This window comes from Zingiber officinale, chromosome 11B (assembly GCF_018446385.1).
Source record: "Zingiber officinale cultivar Zhangliang chromosome 11B, Zo_v1.1, whole genome shotgun sequence".
Taxonomy (NCBI): Eukaryota; Viridiplantae; Streptophyta; class Magnoliopsida; order Zingiberales; family Zingiberaceae; genus Zingiber; species Zingiber officinale.
Window position 1 is genome coordinate 49,011,965 of NC_056007.1, and position 7,011 is coordinate 49,018,975.

Sequence of the window (7,011 nt, forward strand, 5' to 3'; positions counted from 1 at the left end):
ATGGTCATAGTGTAATTTGGTATTAGTTTATCTTAACTATAAAATTACACTAGTACACTTAGAGTGTATTGAGTAGGACCATTTTGTTGGTTGCTACATAAAAAACCCAATGGCTCCACTGTACAAAAATTTTGTACGTGATTTGAACCTTTCCTAGCTACCATGTGTTCTTTTAAGTTAAACTTGTACCTCCTACGGAACTTAACACGTTTGATTCCAAGTTTAACTTATATGTTCTTTTAGGTTTAGATTTGGATCTCCTGCGGAACTTAACACGTTTGATCCAAATCACCTAGGTTATAAATTCAATTAAATATTAGTTTCCAAAATTGGCTTCCAATACTGCATGGCGAGACACTTGGCCTTCTTGGATATGGGAGCAACCACCACCGACTAGACAAAGGATTTTAAGGAAAGTTAATATTTAATTTCCTTATATAACTCTAGGTTAACCAAAAGGAACAATCAAATCATAAGGAAAAAAGAAAAAGAACACAACATCGAAATTAAATTCGAAAAACAAGAATCGAATGCCTCTTGTATTTGGTATTTATACAAAGAAAAATTAACTAGTATGATGCGGAAATTAAATACTAGTTATACCTCTTCCTTGTATGCTAAAAACCTCGAGATCTTCTGCCATATCCCTCGCCTCCTCTTGGACGTCGTGTGGGCGACGATCCTCCAAGATGAACACCTCCCGGAGAGCTTCTCCTCCTCGAGAATTCGGCCACCACCACCACAAAGGAGCAAAAGAGAGCAAAGGGAAGAGAGGGAGAGGGGTCGGCCACTTGATGATCTCCAACAACACAATATCAATTGTTCTATTTTTCAAGGCCTCCCCTTCCCCCCTTTTTATACTAGTTTCCCAACGGAAAATTATGGAAAGAGTTTTATAAAAAATTAGACTCATTCCTATTTTCTTATAATTTTTTCTTTTTCTTTCCTTTTAATTAATCAATCCTAGATTGATTTATTAATTAAACAACTATTTGTTAATATTTAATTATTTGACCGGCGCCTTGCTTGGGCACCAAGCAAGGTGGCCGGCCACTTATTAAAAGGGAAAGAAAGAAAATTTTTTTATAAAATTTTAAAAGAAGAAAACTTCTAATAAAATTTTACAAACTCTTTTTTTTTCTAATGTGGATATTAAAAGGAAAGTTTTAAAATTTAAAACCAAGTTTTAAAATTTAAAACATCTCTAATAATATTTTTTTTAAAAGAAAGTTTTATAAATTTTACAACTCTCTTTTAAAACCTTGTGGCCTAATTTAAATTAGGGAAATTTTATAAATTTTTAAAATCTCTCTTTTTACAAATTATAAATATCTGAGGAAATTTAAAAATTCAAAAACAACCTTCCTAATTTAAATATTGCAGCCGGTCCCCTTGCCCAAGGCAAGGGCCGGCCACTTCTAGAGAATATGTGGTCGGCCATTTCTTGGTCACCAAGCAATGAACCAGCCCCTTCTTGGACACCAAGATAGACTTTTCTTTGGATGGACTTGAGGCTTTATTGAGGCTACAACAGGGACCTAGAGGAGAAATTGGTTTTGGCCTTCCGATGAGCTTGAGTATCCCGTGCTCGCCCCGAACACAACTCAAGTTCATCGATAATAACTCATTCCACTAGAGAGTTATTACCGCACTACCGCACCAATCCCAAATTACATTATGGGCTCCTTCTTATCATGAGTGTGTTAGTCTCCCTGTGTTTAAGATTACGAATGTCCACTAATTAAGTGAGTTACTGACAACTCATTTAATTAATATCTAGCTCCAAGAGTAATACCACTCAACTTTATTATCATGTTGGACTAGGTCCACCTGCAGGGTTTAACATGGAAATCCTTATGAGCTCCTCTTGGGGACATTCTCAACCTAGATAACAAGGACACATATTCCTTCTATAATCAACAACACATACTATAAGTAATATTATTTCCCAACTTATCGGGCATATTGATTTATTGAGGTAAACCTCACCCTTTGATAAGTCAAAGAAATAAATATTAAATATACATGCTTGTTATTATATTAGGATTAAGAGCACACACTTCCATAATTACTAAGGTCTAGTTCTTTTACTAAGTCAGTACAAAAAGAACTTATCTAAATGATCCTACTCAATACACTTAAAGTGTATCAGTGCAATTTATTAGTCAAGATAAACTAATACTTATTTACACTACGTCTATTCTGATGGTTTGTTCCTTTCCATTTTAGTCGTGAGCAATTGTTTATAATTTATAGAGAACCGACAACATGATCTTCTAAGTGTGACTCCACACTCCATGTTATCTACTATATAAATTAATTGAACAATTACATTTAACAAATAAATGTAAACATTTGACCAATGTGATTCTTTATTTCAAATTAAATGTGTACAAAAGCTAAACTTTTAAGTATACACTCCAACAATCTCCCACTTATACTTAAAGTCTAAGCTGCTATATCTGTTGCCATACATCTGATTCCCATCCCCTCCACATGCCGATCAAAAGCTTTCGCCGGAAGGGCCTTAGTGAAAGGATCTGCCAGGTTATCTGCTAATGCTATCTTGGCGACGACAACTTCTCCTCGCTTGACGATGTCTCGTATCAGGTGGTACTTGCGCTCCATATATTTACTTGCCTTATGGGCTCGTGGTTCCTTCATGTTTGCAACTGCTCCACTATTATCACAATAAATTGTGATGATCTTGGGCAAACCAGGAATCACATCTAAGTCCATTAGAAAGTTCCTGAGCCATACAGCTTCTTTAGCTGCCTCAGAGGCTGCCACATACTCAGCTTCCATGGTTGAGTCTGAGACGCATTTCTGCTTAACACTCCTCCATGCAATGGCTCCACCTCCTAAAGTAAACACATAGCCTGATGTTGACTTACTGTTGTCCCTATCTGATTGGAAGTCCGAATCCGTGTAACCCACAGGGAGTAAATTGTCTACTTGGTAAACTAGCATATAATTTCTAGTCCTTCTACTTTAATATATGCTTTACTGCAGTCCAATGTCCTTGTCCAGGGTTACTTTGATATCTGCTAACCATGCCCATGGCAAAACAGATATCAGGTCTCGTACACAACATTGCATATATAAGGCTTCCTACAGTCGAAGCATAAGGAACTGCCTTCATGTCCTCAATCTCCTTTGATGTTTTTGGAGACATCTCTTTAGATAAGGCTACTCCATGCCTAAAAGGTAAGAAACCTTTCTTGGAGTTTTGCATGCTAAAACGAGCAAGGATTGTATCTATATATAAAGTTTGGGATAGGCACAACATTCTTTTCTTGTGATCCCTTATAACTTTAATCCCAAGGATGTGTGCACATTCTCCTAAGTCCTTCATATCAAATTGTTTGGACAACGATACCCTTACGTCTGATAATACCTTGACATTGTTGCCAATTAACAAAATATCATCTACGTATAGTACAAGAAATACCACCATGTTTCCGTTACACTTCTTGTATACACAAGACTCATCCGGACACTGAATAAATCCATATGACAAGATTACTTCATTAAACCGGATGTTCCAAGATCTTGAAGCTTGCTTCAGTCTATAAATGGACCGATTAAGCTTGCACACTAGATGCTCTTTGCCTTTTTCAATGAACCCTTCTAGTTGCTTCATATGGATGTTTTCTTCAAGAGTTCCATTAAGGAAAGCTGTCTTGACATCCATTTGCCAAATCTCATAATCCATATGAGCGGCAATGGATAAGAGTATCAGGATAGACTTAAGCATAACTACCGGCGAAAATGTCTCCTCATAATCGATTCCCTCTTTCTGAGTGTACCCCTTCGCAACAAGCCTTGCTTTGAAGGTTTCTACATTCCCATCTGTCCCTCTTTTCCTTTTATAGATCCACTTGCATCCAATGGCTTTTACACCATTGATGTGCGTAGATTATATACTCTTTTATGCATGTTTTTACGCACATTTACATACTTTGAGCATGCTTGATCTATGCATTTTTATAGTTCCAGCTTTCCTTTTAGCATATTTACTCTTTTGGTTCGGAGATCTGCTTTTTGTACATTTTTTGTACACAGGAGTCGATTTGGTGAAGAATCTACATCTTTGGGCATGCATTGGAAGAAACGAAAGGAGAAAGCACCGGGCCGTGTACCTCATACGGCCATGCACTGGGATGGAGCTCGGGCCGTGTGGAGTTTGGCACCAACAGAAGAGGAAGATGACATGGCCGTGTGAACCTCGCACGACCGTGTCAAGATTTGAAGCCAACCAGAGCAGAAGCCTTACATGGCCGTGTGGATCTACACGGCCGTGTGAGACTTCCAGAGACTAAGCAGGCTGTGGCCGTGTGCACCACACGGCCGTGTATCATTTCCAGAGAGCAGAAGGGTTCTGGCCGTGTGGAGTCACACGGCCGTGCAGGTTAGGCAGAGAGGGAACTGGACATTGCCGTGTGAATCTCACACGGCCGTGTCACGGGGCCGTGTGACGCCCGAATTCCTCCTCTATTTAAACCCTCCTTCATGATTTGAAAGGGGATCTCTCCCCCTTTGGGAGAAAGCAAGATTTGATGGTTTCCTCCCATTCTTGGGAGGATTTCTGGGCGATTCTAAGGGAGATCTCGACAATTCCGGCTCCGGAGCGAGGATTGGATCCGAAGACAAGGCTTCTTCGTAGATAAGTTTTCTCTTTTCCCCTCTTCTTGTTTTCTTGGATTGGGGATTCAAGGAATGCTTGTAATCTCTATTTCTTCGGATTTTCTTCCTCGATTCATGGAGTAGATCTTGTATTCTAGGATTAAGGGAGTATTTGTATGATGGATTGATGTAATCTCTTATGGATTTGCCATTTTCTTGTTTCAATGACATTATCTTTCTTGTATCAATTAGATCTTGAATGATTGATGGTGGTTTGTGCTTAATTCTCATTCTTGATTGATTGTTTGGATTTCTTATGGACTTGGTAAGGATAAACTCTCACTCGATCATCCGAGGGATCCACGTGACAGGTGCAAGCCCGTGTAAGGACGTTTGAGAGATAATCTTGAAGAGGAAATAGGAATATTCAAGAGAGTAGGATGGATTCTATGATTAGCTTCTTGTATCTTTATAGATTAATAAGTTGTGGGCTTCTATGTTGATATCCGAGGAAGGCATAGTAATAGGTGCGCTTCTGTGTAAGGAAAACGTAGGTTCATGTCTCATTAATCCTATTTAGATACATTTCTCAGTCCTTAGCCGGTTGTCTATTGCAAGAGGGAACCGGCAACTTTCTACATGTTTGGCAATTGAGGAATAAGAATTGGTGAACCATTTACATTCAAGAAATCTTACAAAGAAACTGAAACTCCTAGAATCTCCCTTTATCATAACCCAAAACACTAAACTCTTGTTTGTTGATCTTTAATATTAGATTTGTTTACCTTTACTCTGCTTTTGAAACGATTGGATAGTTGTTTAGCTAATTCGCATTGAGACATTTCTAGTGCTTATTCCAGTCCCTGTGGATACGATAATCTTTTATATTACTTGCGACATTTTCGTGCACTTGCGGAGCGTAACAAGTTTTTGGCGCCGTTGCCAGGGACTGCGCTATAACATTAGGAATTATCAATTGAGTTAGACTAAACATAATTTTTTTTTTCTTTTGATTTGCATATTTATAACTAATTGTTAGAATTCTGTTTTCGTAAGTTTTTCCTTTCTTGAATAACATTCTTGACAACTCTTTTTGTTGGAATTCTAATTCTAATTCTAACTTTGCATTCTTGATTTCTAGTACTCTAATATAACTTTTCTCTGTTTTCTCTTTTGATCTTGTTTCTTTCTTCTTTTCTTTTGTAAACATATCTTGCAATTTTTAGCATATAAATTATTCTAGACATTTTTCTTTTTCCTTTTATCTTTTCTTTCTTGTTTTCATTATGCACTTTCTTTCTTGCAATTTAAATTCTGCATTTGCTTTCTTGCTTTTCATGTTGCATTTTATTTCTTGTTTTTGATTCTTGATAATTTTATTTTTATTCTTGAATATCCATGAGCACTAACATGTCAAGCAGGCCCATGAGAAATTTTTCTACACCCTTTTCTGCAAGATTTTTATCTCCCATTGTGCAACCTCAAATTGAAGTAGAAAGTTTCCAACTAGACCCAGAGATAATTTTCATGATACAAGGTAACAAATTTGGAGGAGAAGTATCAGAAAGTCCTTATCTGCATCTTGAAACATTTTTAGAGATTTGTGATTTGGTGAAATGTGAAGGAGTATCAGCAAATGCAGTTCGATTGATGATATTTCCTTTCAGTATCAAGGATAAAGCAAGGACTTGGCTATATTCTCTCTGTCCTCAAAGCATCACAAGTTGGGAACAATTGGAGAAGCAATTTCTGAATCATTTTTTCCCTCCAAGTAGAATGGTGTATATGAGGAATTGCATAACAAATTTTTTCTCAGGCATATGGAGAATCATTATTTGAAGCATGGGATAGATTCAAGAGTCTTCAAAGACAGTGCCCTCATCATGGTTTTGAAAAATGGTTGATTTTGCACATATTCTATGGGGGAATTTCTTTCTCAGACAAGACTTTATTGGATTCATCAGCTGGAGGTTCTTTTATGGACAAAAGTGTAGATGAAGCTTATTCGTTAATTGATCAAGTGACATTGAACCTCCATGAATGGTCGAACAAAAGTTGGATGGAATTTTCCTCAGATATTCAAAAAGTGCAAGCTATAAATGTAAGAGAGCCTGTCAAACAAAATGAAATTCAACCACCTAAAAATGTTGAAATTCACAAGTCACAGAGTGAGGAGTTCAAACATTTGGGGGCAAAGCTTGATAGTATTGTTTCAAAATGGTTTAAAGAAGATCCCCCTCCTACACAGTCAAGATCCAATGAAAAGTGTGATGATGTTGGGTTGAGAAGTGGAAAAAATCATGAAGAACTTCTGAAGAACGACATGTTTAGAATTGAGGAGAAGAATAATAGAAGATCACAAGAACTCAGTTCCATTTCTCTGGG

The 7,011-nt window shown here is 37.3% G+C and overlaps 1 non-coding gene across 1 annotated transcript; it reads right to left on the reverse strand.

Moving 5' to 3' along the window:
• Positions 1–6,409: 6,409 nt before the first annotated feature.
• LOC122035511 lies at positions 6,410–6,516 on the reverse strand. The gene has a single exon (XR_006127060.1). It is a non-coding gene; the product is annotated as a small nucleolar RNA R71 (small nucleolar RNA).
• Between the last annotated feature and the right edge of the window lie 495 nt (positions 6,517–7,011).